The following is a 16509-nucleotide window of genomic DNA, read 5'->3' as shown; positions in this document are numbered from 1 at the left end:
CGAATCTACATATTTTGATTAATTTCTACCTTTCTATTTTTTCTGGTCTCTTTTCTTTTCCCGTTCCATTTCTTCTTTTTTTTTCTCTCTCTGTACTGTCATCCTACCTAACCTATTTCCTGCTTTGAGATTAGGACTTAGTAACCTTGCCCTGAGCCTCCCCACAACAATCTATTCCTATTTTTTACACACATCTCCCCCTAACTCGAATAATTACTGGTCTTCCAAATTCTTCCTTGCGGTTCATAGCCCATTAACGTATAGTTGTTTGATGTTGAATAGATGTATCTGTTGAACTAGATGGTATCTGTAGACTATTGACAGTACAAATTCAGACTTGGGTTGATGCTTGCCTTAAGATAGTGTTCTAGCACAAAACTGGTGCTATTTTCATTTGAAAAGGGCAGAGCAAGCAGGAAAAACACAAGAAAAATGGCAAATCTGGGTATCTCAATTCCCAATCTTGATAATCAGGGAACAGAACAGATAATGAATAATCCAGAGGAGAATTCCCAAATAGCTCTACAAACACTGCTGGCAAACATGATAAATCAAAAGATTGAAAGCATACAAAGGTCTCTGTATGAGCGTGATGGGGAGAGAGAAGAGGCAATCTAAAAGTTTATTCAAGAATATCATAAGCCTGAGTTAGCTACTCAAAAACTGACAAAGGATTTGCATGAACAGCTTGAGAATACTCAAAGAGAAAAGCAGGAATGGCCTGAACAGGCTGAGAACACTCAAAGAGAACTACAGGAATTCCACGAATGGGAGGAAGCTAATCAAAGAGTAATACAGGAATTGAGAGAGCAGGAAGAGAATACACAAAGATCACTAAAGGCATTCATGGAATCCATTAACAAAATGCTGAAGGAGGTCAGGGAGACCACAAATGGAATGCTGAATGAAACCCAACAGAAGGAATGGGAGTCCAAGGAAACCATAAGCATTCAACAAAGTGATCTGAGAATAAACACGGAACATCAAATTAAGGAAGTAAAGAAAGTCATACAAGATCTAAAACAAAGCTTCAACAAAGAATTTGAAGCCATCAAAGCTGACTAATTAGAAGGAAAAGAGATAAACAACAAAGTAGAATGACTTGAAAGCAGGTTAGACCATGCAGAAAATCGAATCTCAGGGACTGAAGACAGCCTAGATATTATAGAAAAGAATATACAACAATACAAGACAAGTCTAAGAAATATGATAAATGTATCCAACACTTGGAAGATACCATCAGAAGGCCTAATCTAAGGATAATGGGTGTAGAGGAGCACCTAGAAACAGAAGTTAATGGCCTAGGAAATTTGTTTAACCGGATTCTAGCAGAGGACTTCTGAAACATGCAAAAAGATAGGCCTACTCAGATACAAGAAGCTTTTAGAACTCCAAATAAAAGAAAGAATAGGACATCCCACCATCACATTATAATCCACACAGGATCAACTCAGACCAAGGAAAAGATCCTTAAAACTGCAAGGAGAAAAAATTAATCACCTATAAAGGCAAACCAATTAGAATCACCTCAGATTTCTCAGCAGAGACAATCAAAGCAAGAAGAGCCTGGAATGATGCATGCCATGTCCTAAAAACAAGCAACTATCAACCAAGAATACTGTAGGCAGCTAAACTCTCCTTCACAATTGAAGGCCAAATAAAAACCTTCCATAGCAAAGAAAAATTGAAACAATACATCTCCACCAAACCAGCAATACAAAAGATTCTTAAAGATGTCCTACACATAGAAAACCAACAAAAACACAACAATGGCCAAGAAACTGCACCCAAACTGAGAATCCAAGAACCATAGGAAGAACCCAGTTTTCGCAAACCCCAAGAAGGTGGATAACATGGCAGGAATTCCCAAATACCTCTCAGTCCTTTCTCTTAACCTTAACGGACTGAACTCTCCAATTAAGCGACATAGACTGTCTAGTTGGATTGAAAACCAAGACCCTTCTATCTGCTGCCTTCAGGAGTCACATCTTGCCCGTAAAAACAAACAGGCGGGAGTTGCAATCCTAACATCAGATAAAATGGAATTCAAATTAAAATTCGTGAGAAGAGATAAAGAAGGTCGCTACATACTGATTAAAGGATTTCTCTTTCAGGAGGAGAATACAATTCTAAATATCTACTCGCCAAACAATGGAGCACCCAAATTTATCCAAGAAACACTATTTTTCCTCAAATCCCATATAAATCCAAAGACATTAATTGTTGGGGAATTTAACATAACACTCTCCCCACTAGACAGATCAACTTGGCAAAAACTCAACAGAGAAACCGCAGATCAAAACAGCTGCATAGATCAACTAGATTTAACAGATAACTACTGAACATTTCACCCAGCAGCATCAGAATACACTTTCTTCTCAGCAGCACATGGAACATTTTCTAAAAAAGATCACATTTTAGGCCACAAAGCAAACTTGTCTAAATTCAGAAACATTGAAGTTATACCTTGCATTCTTTCTGACCACAAGGGAACAAAATTAGAACTCAACACCAAAAGCCACCAAAGAAAGTCCGGTATCACATGGAGACTGAACAACACACTGCTGAATCACGAGTGGGTCATGGAAGAGATTAGAAAGGAAATGCAAATGTTCATGCTATTCAACAAAAATGAACACACAAATTACCAGCTCCTTGGGACACAGCAAAGGCAGTACTCAGAGGCAAGTTTATAGCTCTGAGCTCCTACATCAACAAATTGGAGAGATTTGGAACCAACAATTTAATGACACATCTCAACCTCCTTGAAAATGAGCAGCAAGATAAACCCCAATCCAGTAGACGTAAAGAAATAATTAAAATTAAATCAGAATTAAATGAATTAGATTCCAAAAAACTATAGAAAGAATCAACAAAACAAAGAGTTGGTTCTTCGAAAAAATTAACAGAATTGACAGACCCTTATCAAATCTTATCAGAAAAAGAAGAGAACACACCCAAATAAATAAACACAGATTTAAGAATGGAAACATCACCACGGAAACAACCAAGATTCAAAATATTATAAGGGAATACTTCTCAAAACTTTATGCTAATAAGTTTGAGAACTTGACAGAAATGGACCTTTTCCTAGCAAATATTGACATGGCAAAACTAAACCAAGGTGAGTTAAACAGGCTTAACAGGCCCATATCAAGCATTGAAATAGAAACAGCAATAAGAGACCTTCCAACTAAGAAAAGTCAAGGACCAGATGGTTTTACAGCGGAAATCTTCAAGGACTTCAAAGCAGAGCTCACTTCAATACTCCTCCAACTCTTCAATGAAATTGAAATAGAAAGTTCACTACCGAACACATTCTATGAAGCCATCATCACCCTCATCCCAAAACCAGGCAGGGACTCATCAAAGAAAGAGAACTATAGACCCATTTCTTTGATGAACATTGATGCAAAACTTCTCAACAAAATTTTGGCCAATCGACTCCAACAATTCATCCAAAAAGTTAAACACCATGATCAAACAGGATTCATTTCGGGAAGGCAAAGCTGGTTCAATATACCCAAATCAATTAATATTATTCATCACATCACCAGGAGCCAGAATAAAAACCACATGGTTATCTCAATAGATGCAGAAAAAGCATTCGACAAGATCCAACCCCCATTATGATGAAGGTTTTGGAAAAATTAGGAATGCACATAACATTCCTCAATACAATAAAGGCTGTATATGACAAACCTACAGCCAGCATTATACTTAATGGTGAAAAATTAAAGCCATTTCCTCTCAACTCAGGAACAAGACAAGGATGTCCACTCTCTCCACTTCTTTTCAATCTAGTATTAGAATGCCTAGCTAAAGCAATGACAAGATGCAGACATAAAGGGGATCCAAATAAGGAAAGAAGAAATAAAACTATCCCTCTTTGCAGATGACATGATCTTGTATCTAAAGAATCCCATAGACTCCAGTCCCCAATGACTCAAGCTGATTCAAAACTTTGGCAAAGTAGCAGGTCATAAAATTAACCCCCAATATCAATGGCTTTTCTGTATGCCAACAATGAGAAACGTGTGGCTGAATTTAGGAAAGCAACTCCATTTGTAATAGCCCCACAAAAAATAAAATACCTAGGAATTAACTTAACCAAAGAAGTGAAGGACCTCTATGATGAAAACTTTAAAATCCTGAAAAAGAAAATCAACACAGAACTTAAAAAATGGCAAAACTTCCCATGCTTCTAGATTGGAAGATTAACATCGTGAAAATGGCAATATTTCCCAAGGCTATCTACAAATTCAACTTGATACCTATCAAAATTCCAACCTCATTCTTCAAGGAAATAGAAGAGGCAATCCAAAAATTCATAAGGTACAATAAAAGACCCCAAATAGCAAAAACGCTCCTCAACGCTAAGAACACTACTGGAGGAATTTCAATACCAAATTTCAAACTCTAATATAAAGCCCTAGTAATCAAAACAGCTTGGTATTGGCATAAGAACAGACCTCAGGACCAATGGAATCGAATTGAAAACCCAGAAATGAACCTACAGACCTATAGGCATCTAATCTTAGATAAGGGAGCTAAAACAATAGAAAGGAGCAAAGACAACCTCTTCAGTAAATGGTGCTGGCAAAATTGGTTATCTACTTGTAGAAAACTAAAGCTAGATCCTTATATATAGCCCTGCACCAGAAACAACTCCAAATGTATCAGAAACCTCGAAGTCAAAGCAGACACTCTGAAAACATTACGGGATGGAATAGCAGAAACCCTAGGTCTCCTTGTCTCAGGCCAAAATTTTCTGATTAGAGACCCGGAAACACAACAAATCAAAGAAAGGTTGGACAAATGGGATTGCATAAAGTTGCAGAGCTTCTGCATGGCAAAGGTCATAGCTAGCAAGATTAATAGAAAGCCCAGGGATTGGGAGAAAATCTTTAATAGCCATACAAAGGACAAGGGTCTCATATCTAAAATATACTTGGAACTCAAAAAATTAAATCCCCAACAACAAATCCTCAAAGAAACAACTGCCCAATAAATAACTCGGAGAAAGTCTTAATGAGAAATTTCTCTGAAGAAGAAAGAAGGATGGCCAATAGACCCATGAAGAAATGCTCAACATCCTTAGCCATAAAAGAAATGCAAATCAAAACAACATTGAGATACCACCTCATTCCAGTTAGGATGGCAAAAATCAAGAACTCTATCAAGAACAGGTGCTGGAGGGGATGTGGACAGAAGGGAACCTTACTTCATTGTTGGTGGGAATGTAAACTTGTTCAACCACTTTGGAAAGCATTATGGAGGTTCCTCAAAATACTTCACATAAAGCTCCCCTATTACCCAGCAATCCCACTTTTCAGCATTTACCCAAATGCTTACAAAGAAGACCACACTAAAGCTACCAGCACAACTATGCTTATTGCAGCATTATTTACCATAGCTAAGATATGGAACCAACCCAGATGCCCCTCAATGGATGAATGGATCTTGAAAATGTGGTATATATACACAATGGAATTCTATGCCTCCATCAGAAAGAATGACATTGCCCCATTTGTTAGGAAATGGATAAACTTGGAAAAAATTATATTAAGTGAAGTAAGCCAGGCCCAAAGAAACACAGGCTCCATGGTTTCCCTTATTTGCAATATTTAGTATTTGTATGAGTCAAGCGGAAAAGGTCAGATAATGTAATGTTAGGAAAATGAACCCTTAGATATGTATTTTAATGTTTTTTTTTTCTCTCATGGATGTGTTTCTAACGCATTTATAAGATTATTTCTTTGTTGCTTTGTATGCCCTTCCCCACAGTATAACCCCTGCTTTCACTATATTTTATGTCCGTGTAATTTGTGGAGGAGATGGGGAAAAACAAGTCGTTTAAGGATACAGGTGGACCTGTTGCAACAATGAGAAGTACAAGTTGTCATGTCCAAAACGAGCTTTACAATGTCGGTTTTGGGGGAGAAGAAGGATTGGGATTGGTGAGGGAGGGGGGAGGCTGGGAAAGGATGTCTAGGGTAAACAAAGGAGGAGGCTGCAATGTTTGGTAAGAAATGTACGCATTATCCTGCCCATGTAATTGTAACCCCTCCATACAATATGTTCACAAATAAAATAAAATAAAATTTAAATAAAAATAAAAAATAAAAAGGTGCGTTTGCTATTTTGTTCAGTCCTGGGGCTTTAAATCAGGCCCTGTACCAGGCCTGACATTATAGTCTTCAAGGATGGTGAGCTTCCCCTTCCCCCTCAGTGCAACAGAGCTATCGAAACCTGAATTCAAATCCCGTCACTCACAAAAATATTCATCCTGATGTCAGAAGCCAGTTGTTTTAAATGTTTTCATCTCCTGTGTAAGTCCTGTGTCTCAACTAGGAAGGGGAATTCCTAGGCAACCCTATAACCATGGGAACAGGTTGTCCTCCATGTCAGCACAGTTAAACCTGTCACCTTACTTAGTAAAATACACAATACCTCCATAAAGTAGAAACAAAATAAGGAGAAATTCACCGAACACAAGGTGTTGTACACACACGTATGTCAATATAGATCGTATGTTTAAATTATGAATTCATGACTGTAGTGGACCACCCTGGTGATCACTGTCAGATCCTGGGAATGGCCTAGCTCATTAGTAGCTCACAGGTTAGTGTGTTCACCTTGACCTATTGGCCAATTGGTCCTACTAGGCCCTGAGTTAAGATCCCAGCACTACCAACAAGTGAATCCTGGAGTAAGAAGCGAAGTGTAAAACTTGTTTTCCTTTTCTCTGAATATCCTTGGTGATCATGAGAATCCTGGCATGATGGAGAACATTTCTATAAATCTATATGCTCTGTGAAAGGATGTCATCAATGTAATACATGGAAGGGGTTTCATCATAGTACAATCAATGGTAAATAAATGAATATAACAAAAGATACAAGAACAACCACACCAAACATGTATGGTTGAACATCTATAGGTAAGTAAATATCCTATCATTACAATGTATATAAATAGTATGTTTCCAGGGCTGGGGCTTGAATTCAGTACTAGTGAACAGGCCTGACTTTTTTATCTTCATCCCCATTGCTGCAGGTTTACCCAGATCCTGAGTTCGAATCCAAAGCCTGGAAGAATAAACAGCATGAATTGCAAGCCAGGGAGCTAATTTTTTTATTTTACTTTTCTCAATACGGCGCTTGAACTCAGGTTATGGCAACTCTGCCTCAGCTTTGATAACCCTAGGCTGGGGTACAGCCACTAGATCTACAGCTCCTCCTGGGATCCTAGACCCCCAGGCCTTGCAGGGAAAGCAATGCACAAAAATGGCCATTTTACGTTTTCTTCCTTTGCATGGTGACCATCATGGGTCTGAATGACACTGTTGCAAAGGGTACTTCACCTTGCATTGCTGAAGGCTGCCAGACTATCAGGATTAACAATGGAATGTTGTCAATGTCAGGGTTGAATGAATTGATCATGGATGATGCTTTATAAAATTAGACAGCATCATTTCAGGAGGCTGATTGATTTGATTTAATATTTATGAAGCATTGAAAGAATATTATTACTTAAAGGAATGCAATAAATTCAGGACATTGATTTCATTAATAGTTTAAGAATGGAAACAATTTATTAATTACATTACATTAATTACATTAACTACATTGAGGCACAATTAATACCCAGGAATTGGTAAGAATGTAGTTTATATAACATATTTGACACTCTATAAAGATATATATTTATTAGCGTACTGCCATCTGCATGTCAATCTTTTCTTATTTTGGTAACCCCTGGGGCTTGATCTGAGGTCCTGGGAACACCCTGTCAGCTCAATTTGCCCCAGGATGGCATGCTAACACTCACCCATTCATGAATTGGGCCTTGTAGGCTTGTAGGCCTTGAGTTAAGATGCCAGCACTACCAAAAATGAATCGTGGAGGAAGAAGATGATGGTGACACATGTTTTCCTTTTCTCTGAAAGTTCTGGGTGTAAGGTATGAAGTGGAATACATATGCAGACCTATATCCTGTGTAATCAATGTAATCAATGTTTTATGTTCCATAATAGTCAATAAAATAAATGGTCAATACATGAATAAAACAAAAAATAAAATAACTATACTGAATGCAATATGGAGTCAACCAATGTATATAAATATAAATCATATATGTAAATTCTACATGAATAGGATATTTTCTAGTGGTGAGGATCTATTTTAGGCATAAGGAACAGACCGGAATTTCTTGACTTCAAGGAGGCCAGCTTCCCATTCCCACACAGTGCAACAGAGTTACTAAGACCATGAGTTTCAATCCCAGACCTGGCAGAAAAATGGCACTTTTGCAGTATGTGAGGCCCAATTCTTATGTATTTTATTATGTCTAAATATTATGAATGTGATTGTTTAAATGCTTAATAAAGAATTAACTAAAATCGATCAGTGTCCTATAATATATTGTATATAATTTTATCCTAGAATCATTCAAGAACTGCCCATTCAATCAGGACATACATCACATTCCATTGGTATTCATATGGATAGGAATGAGTTCCTTAGAATCTCCTGCCATTTGGAGGTGGCAGGACCAGGATTCCAACTGTGGGCTCCAGCTCCCAACACTTCAACCTGGGGATAGGGTACGCACCGGTCTGTCCAAGAATATCAGCAAGACCAATGATTAGGCAGGCACCAGTGGCTCTCAACAGTCCTCCTTGATACTTACAAGGCTGTAATGGGAGGATCATGGTCAAAGTCATGCTAGGAAGGAAAGTCCTTGAGACCTCTGTCCAACTTCAGTTCCAACAAAGCCAGAAGCCCAGGGCTCCAGTGTGGAAGGCGAGCCTTGAGCAAAAGAAGCTCACAGACTGTTCCCAGATCCTGAGTTCAAGGTCCGGGTCTGGTAACAAACAGACATACACAACAATCTGTGCAGCCATCCAGCTAAAGCAGGTCACCCTCTTGTCTCCAACTGAATTGGTCCCTGGGAAAAGGGCTGCGGGAGCTGCTGTCTTTTTGACTCCACCCATGCTGCTTGCATCACAGAAATCCAGCCACACCCCCATTATTTCATGGTTCTTTCTGACCAATGGGATACAAGAATGGTGACCACGCCCACATTCTGTGATGCCCAGTAGCACCTGGATTCCCTCTGTTAGTTTACAACATTACCAGCAGTTGAGGAAGGTAGAGGTGGCTGAGTGGTGAGGAAGAGACTCAAGCGACTTTGGATTATAGTAGGAAATTGAGAAGCCTGCCCACACCCTGGCTCCCTCCCCCCTTCCCCAGGTGCGGGATTTCAAACCTCAGGTAAAGGTGCCTGCCAGCCCTCCTAAAGCACTGACCTGTTCCCTGGCCCTGGTTCTTTGCTCTTGGCCCATCTGTTTGCAATGCCACTGCCATTGATGCTTGCCCAACCTGGAGCAGCCTCCAGCAGCTTTTCCCAGCAGCACAGGTGAGTGGCTGCCCCCAAATCACCACTACCCGTGGTCAGACACCCCTCTGGGGGCACCATGACCCCCTGCTTGTTTCCTCACGCTGGCTCTGAGGAGCCACCTTTCTGTCTTGTGCATTTCTGAAACAGAGACTCAATATATGATTCTGGTTGGACTGGATTGAGGTCCTCCTATCTGGGACAGGTATGCTCTACCGCTCCACCAGACCTGGTCCTCTGTAGTTGGGATGGTAGACATGTAGCACCATGCTCAGTCATCGATTTAGATGGATTATCCCAAACATTTAGTCCACAGCAGCCGATTCTTGACCACAGGTGAAGCCCTGGGTAGGGCCACAACCATCAGACCTCATTCTCTTCACAGGACAGTTTTGAGGAAACAAGGGATTTATACAGAGGGAATCTCTGGAGCATGACTTGGCATGGAGGGAGTGGCCTTTAGAGAAGGTTCTCGGCTATTCTGTTAGCAAATGACAGGAAGATACCCGAAAAGGGCTCAGGTGGGGTCAGTTATTAATCATGCAACAGGTGGGGATTTTTTTATTTTCTTTTTTTTTATTTTTTTTAATATTATTTTATTTTATTTGAGAACATACTGTACACAGGGGCTACAATTACATGGGCAGGATAATGCATACATTTCTTACCAAGCATTGCAGCCTCCTCCTTTGTTTACCGTTCACCTCCCTTCCCAGCCTCCCCCCTCCCCCTTCGTTTCTTTCATGAATATGTTTCTAACGCATTTATAAGATTATTCCTTTGTTGCTTTGTATGTCCCTCCCCCACAATGTAACCCCCGCTTTCACTATATTTGATGTCAGTATAACATGTGGAGGAGATGGGGGCAAACAAGTCGTTTAAGGATTCAGGTGGACCTGTTGCAACAATGAGAAGTACAAAATGTCATGTCAAAAACAAGTGGGGATTTTGAAACAAAACATGGTTCTCTTTCATCATTACCCTATCCCCATGAGGAAGGGGATGCTTCACTGTGTTGAGTTTTGCATCTGGGGAAACCGAGGCACAGAGAAGTCAGGTGATCTCCTTATCATTTTAACTTCACAGGAAACTCGTCCTGACTTCATTACCATGCTCCCAAGGACAATGGGTGCTATTCAATCCACTTCTTGTGGTAGGAAGTCCACTTCTTGTCAGTTGTGGGGCTTGAACCCTAGGCATGGGTGCTGTTCCTGAGCTCCTCAGCAAAAGGCTAGTGCTCTACCACTTGAGCCCACAGCACCACTTCTGGTTTTCTGGTGGTTCTTTGGAAATAAGAGTCTCAGAGACGTTCTGGCCGGGGCTGGTTATGAACCATGATCCTCATATATCAGCCTTCTGTGTAGTTAGGATTAGAGTTCTGAGCCACCGCCACCCGACTTAATTGTAATTCTGACTTTTCTCTCTCTCTTTCACAAAAACTGGTTGAATGGGTTCTGGAGGAGGGGCCCAGCATCCCCATATGGCTGTAATCCAAGGTGACCCTCTCATTCTGGAGGTGGGCTCTGGGTCACGAGCTGTCTCGCTTAGCCTGTTGAAACAGCTCCCTAAGGTAAGACCCACTGTGCCCTGGCTAGACTGTGAAATTCATTGTCCATCCAGCCTTACTGGACTTATTATATTGTATTGCTTTCTACATCATTTTCTAGCACCTGGACAAAATTATGATACATACTTATGGAATGAAAATGTAATGCCTTTTTAAGAAATTCTCTTAGGGCTTGGGAATGTGGCTTCATGGTATGGTGATTGCCTAGCATGAATGAAACCCTGGGTTCAATTCCTCTGTAACACATAAAAAAGAAAAACACTGAAAGGAATGCTGTGCCTCAAGTGGTAGAGTGCTAGCCTTGAGAAAAAAAAAAGCTCAGGAATAATTCCCTACCACAGAGTTTAAGCCCCTGAACTGGCAAAAAAATAGTAATTGGAAAATAAAGAAGCCATACTTGAAATATATAATTGCTCTTTTTATACTGACACCTGACAATAGCCCCTAATTCATGTATTTTACTTATGTTAGGATACTGTGTTGAAAAAAGGTTTGTTCATTAAGTCACAGCAATTAATGCCAGGAATGTGCTTAGATGTTAGGTGAAGATTAATTCTGGAAATTCAAGGATTTTGTGTCATCACTGCTAATCACAAAGTGAAAATAGTCTAAGTGTGATTTTGAAAACTTTCTGGTCAGTTTTTGCACCAAAAAGGCAGAAGCTAATTAATAGTTGTGACAGAAAATAAGGAATAACTCCAGATGGAAGGAAAAAATGATAGTAATTAAGTTTACCAGAAACTGGTCTAGAGAACCATTTTTGGTTACTGAAGAGCTAGTTGTCAAGTAGGCTTTTCCTCATTGCCTTTAGCATTCTAAATCTCTTAGGCTAGTTCTTAATCTCTGCATGATAAATGTATCTCCTTCTATGCTGTTCTTTCATACCTTATCTCCTTTGTTTTCTAAAAATCTCATTCTTTCTACATTTCTCTATGAACATTTCCTGATACTAAATACACCTATACAGATGTCACAGGATGCTAATGTAAGGGTCCCATAGCTCATGAGTCATTAATGTAACAAAATGGAAAAGGAGGACATATTTACTGCTACCTCAATTTTTCTGAAAATCTACTATGTTATCATTTGGTTAAAAATTCCATTCTTTGTCTACACAGTGTCATTCAGTGCACATATATGCAAATATGAGCTGGGTGTTGGTGGTTTACACCTGTAATCCTAGCTACTCAGGAGGTTAAGACCAGAGGATTGTGGTTCAAAGCAAGCCTTGTCAGGAAAGTCCACGAGACCCTTATCTTCAATTAACCACCAGAAACCCGGAAGTGGTGCTGTAGCTAAAGTGGTAGTGCGCTCAACTTGAACTGAAGAGCTGAGGGACAGTGCCCAGGATCAGAATTCAAGCCACACAACCAACAAAAAGTGAAATATTACTTTAAGTTTTCCCAAAAGGAACGACAAGATCAATAATCTTCCCAAGCAAAAAAATTAATTCCAAAATGATTCAGTGCACCTACTTTTGCTGAGTTATGTTATAGAATCTTTGCTGGATATATTCTCTAAAAACAAATCGTTTAGGGATACAGGTGGACCCATTGCAACAATGAGATGTACAAGTCATTATGTTGAAAAACGAACTTTACAACTTTGGTGGGGGGGGAGGATAGGGTGAGTGGAGAGGGGGTATGGGAATGGAAGGGAAGGGGAAACAAAGAAGAGGCAACAATGCTTGATAAGAAATGTGCTCGTTATCTTGCCTGTGTAATTGTAACTCCTGTGTACAGTATTCTCACAATAAAAAAAGTCAAATACTAGCTTTCCAATAAACATCTAATATTTCTTCTTTGAAGAGACGTCTATACAGTTGATGTCACTTAGCATTACTCCTACGTGGAACACGAAGTATGAGGCCACTACCTTTCTAAATCATGCTTGCTAATCACGCAACTTTGTAGACAGTAGAATGGAAGCATAGTTCTGTTTCCAATGCAAATCAGATATAAGAGCATGGACTTAATTGGAAAAAAAGTCCATCCTGAGAGAGCAGGGATTATACTAGCCATCAACTGGTGGATAAGATCACATTTATTTTCTTTCCTTTACTTATATATTTTTTGTTGGTGGTGGTCTTGGCACTTGAACACAGGACTGGGAGCTGTCCCTCTGCTATTCAGCTAAAGCCTAATGCTCTATACTTGAGCCACAGTGCCACTTTTAATTTTCTTGTAGTTAATTGGAAAAAGAGTCTCTGGGACTTTCCTGTCCAGGCTGGCTTTTAACCCTATCCGAAGATCTCACCACCACCAAGCTTAGGATCACATTTCTAACAGTGTACACTCAGCTGTAATGTGCATGTTCATCTATCTTTATATAAATTCTTTAGTTAAAAATCTATGCTACACCTTAGCCTTTACACTCACAAAATATTTGTAATTTAAAATTTGATACTACTGGTGCAATACAACCTAAGAATGTAAACTAGTCTGGGAAGTTCAGTTTGCATCCAGCCTGGGCAGAACAGTCTTTGAGAAACTATATATAATTAACCAGCCAAAAGTTGGATTGGAAGAATGGCTCAACTATTGGAATACCAGTCATGAGCAAGATTGCTGAATAAGATGTTGAGGCTTTGCATACATACATGCAATCATACACATATATACAGAGGCACTTATATGTGCACAAATACACATATGAAGCAACTCTCAGAATATGTGGAAAAGTTAGAAAACAATAGAAAATATGTCCTGAGTAAGACTAGAATCAATTGATAATTTTTAATGTTAGAAATCCTCAAGTGAACTTTCTTCAAAAAAGTTTAAGAATACTACATAGATAGGGACCAGAGATAGTAAGAGAGTCAAGTAATCATTATTAAAGGGATCAGATCCATGGAGGAATGAATCAGAGACTACTGCAGGTGCATCTGAAAATGTTCATATTCTGTGTCAAATGTTAGAACATCTTTGAAGAGTACATGAACACTCTGAGCAGTGCAGTGGATAATATTACTGGAGAAGTTCAGAATTGCTAGTCTGTATCTAGATTAAATAAACCAAGAATCTATGGAGGGGCAATGTGATACAAGGCTAGAATTCTAGCACTGAGATTAAGATAGGAGATTAGATAGTGGAATTACACAGTGATACCTTCCCTGGACCAGGTAGTATACTTTTGTCTTAATAAAATAAACCAAACAAGAAAGGAATACAAAGTTCGACGTTTGGGCTAATTTTGTCATTATGTTTTGAGAAGTCAAGTTTCCTATTGAAGTGCAACTCATATATAATCCTCAGTTGTGTTTTAAATGCACTCTTCATTACAGAACCTTAGGTGCAAAATGGATCATGATTCCCATCCAAAATTTGAAAAAGTAAGTAATCATCACTCTGTTTGATTCCAAGGAAAGGATGAAGGATTACAAAAACTTAAGCCTGGAGAAATAGCAAAGTTAATCTAATGAAGGACTATGTAGATCTTGCTAAATTGGAGTTTAGATTTAAAATAAATACTTTGGTTTTGTTTGTAATTTCATATTCTATAAGATACTTACAAAATTCTTTTTAAGTACAGTGTTTAATTGACAAATTTACAAATGTTTCTTGCATTCTATTTGCCTAGAATATTCTTTCATAAGAGTTATAATTAGAACTCAGCTAATAGATAATTACAACACTTCATGTATAAAATGATAATGTGAGTAATGTAAAGAGAGTTGCCAACAAATGGATGATATTAATTTATAAATTTAGAAAAAGGGCAATTTTTTTTTGGTCCGGTAGTGGGGCCTGATCTCTGGGCCTGGGCGCTATCCCTCAGCTCTTCAGCTCAAGGCTAGCCCTCTACCACTTGAGCCACAGCACCACTTCCGGTATTTTTCTTTTTGCTTATGTGGTGCTGAGGAATTGAACCCAGGGCCTTAGGCATGCAAGGCAAGCGCTCTGCCACTGAGCCACCTTCCCAGCCCGAAAAAGGGCAATTTTTTGAGGCTTTGGTATAACATGGTATGAAGAGAATAATTGTGTGACATCTTCTTTCTTCTAACTGTATGTAACACAGGAAGCAATTTCCCTTAATTACTTCCTCTGTATACAGTGAGAAAACTGCTCGGTTTGGGATTTGTTTTTATTTTTGTTTTTGTTTTATTGGTTTGTCCTAGGGCTTGAATTCTGGGACTGGACACTCTCTCTGAGCCTGTTTATTCTCAAGGCGTGTGCCCTACTATTTCAACCTCAGCTCACTTGTGTATGTCTTTTGCTGAGAAGTTTATTGGAGATAAGAATCTAGGGAACCTTCCTGCCCGAGTGGGCTTTTGTCAACATCTACTGTGTTGGGGTCCCTGGGTAAGGGTAACGAAATCACCAAGACATAAGGGATGCAGAGTGCAAACAGCAATTGCCACTGAATGCTGTGCTTTATTGTCAGTAGTATTTAAAGACAAGCAAGCATGATCTTTGCCAAGATTTGGTCAGAAGACATTCACACAAAAATTTCAACAGATACATTTTTACTTGACCTATGAGAAAATGTCTTGGTATTGTATTATCTAAACTATTTTAGAGCAAGCTCAAACCACTTCTTCAATATCAGGAAAATGCTTGACCAGCTGCTTATCTATGCTTAAGCAAGCAGAAGAGCTACTTCCTCAGCTCCCAGGAGTCTGTGACATGTGTTTTGAGACAGGGAGAGAGAAAATTTTCCCTCTCTAGCCCGGCATCCAAGAGCTTTCTTAATACTCAAACACAGCCCTCGGATAATCCTGAGGCCAGAGCCTGCATCATTCTGCCCCTTTAACATAGACCCTGAGTCTTCACAACTTTATTCTTTTTTCTTTTGTTTTAAAAGAAAAGCTTTCCACAGCATTATCATAGACGCTTGCATTGGTTTCATAAAAATCAAATATAACAGTACAAGTGCAAACAAAATAATAACAATCATGATTACCATACTACTAGTAGTATTTGAAATGCTATGTTGTATTTCTTTCGGATCCAACCCTTCCAACTGTTTAATAAATGCATCAGCAATATTAGAAGCATCATCATTTGTAAATTGTTTACCAAAAATATCATGTACATTAAATTATAACTGAGCAATCAATTGAGCAGCTGTAGAATTTCCAGATAAATACTACTGTATTACATTCTAATCATGTATAGATTTATTATATTTTATATTAGTAATGCAAAAGGTAGTAAAATTCCAATCACATTTTAATAATAATTGTTTTTCCACAACCAATAACATTTTTCCTAACCATCCCACTGTCTGTTTAAGAATATTAATCTGTGTTTATATTAGAGCATCAATTTCTACCTGTGAGACCCACAATTCATGTGAATCCCAGTGCGATTCTTCCACAAAGTGCTTAGTTTGTAAGGAAGTGTATAGGGCAATTCCAGACACTGCAGCAACAGTGGTAATAGCAATTAAGTTTAAGATCACAGATAATGGCTCCAATCATACGCTTTGTACGTTTTAGTAGTTTGGTAAAAAAATTCAATAACAACACTATCCAAAGGATTTGGGGACCATTCTCTTCCTAATTTAACAGGTAGCCAAATATGAATTTTTTATTGTAA

At 38.8% G+C, this 16509-nt stretch overlaps 1 long non-coding RNA gene across 1 annotated transcript in view; it reads left to right on the top strand.

Annotated features, from left to right (window-relative positions):
• The first annotated feature begins 14253 nt into the window (after positions 1-14253).
• The window catches only part of LOC138824142 (uncharacterized), a 138911-nt gene continuing 136655 nt past the window's right edge, over positions 14254-16509 (top strand). The window contains exon 1 of the long non-coding RNA XR_011371020.1: positions 14254-14300. This is a non-coding gene — a long non-coding RNA (uncharacterized lncRNA). The remainder of the gene's footprint in view (positions 14301-16509) is intronic.

This window comes from Dipodomys merriami, unplaced genomic scaffold (assembly GCF_024711535.1).
Source record: "Dipodomys merriami isolate MVZ:Mamm:240054 unplaced genomic scaffold, mDipMer1.0.p SCAF_127, whole genome shotgun sequence".
In the NCBI taxonomy this organism is placed as follows: domain Eukaryota; kingdom Metazoa; phylum Chordata; class Mammalia; order Rodentia; family Heteromyidae; genus Dipodomys; species Dipodomys merriami.
Note: the sequence above shows the minus strand (reverse complement) of the source record. Positions and strands in the feature narration are given on the sequence as shown.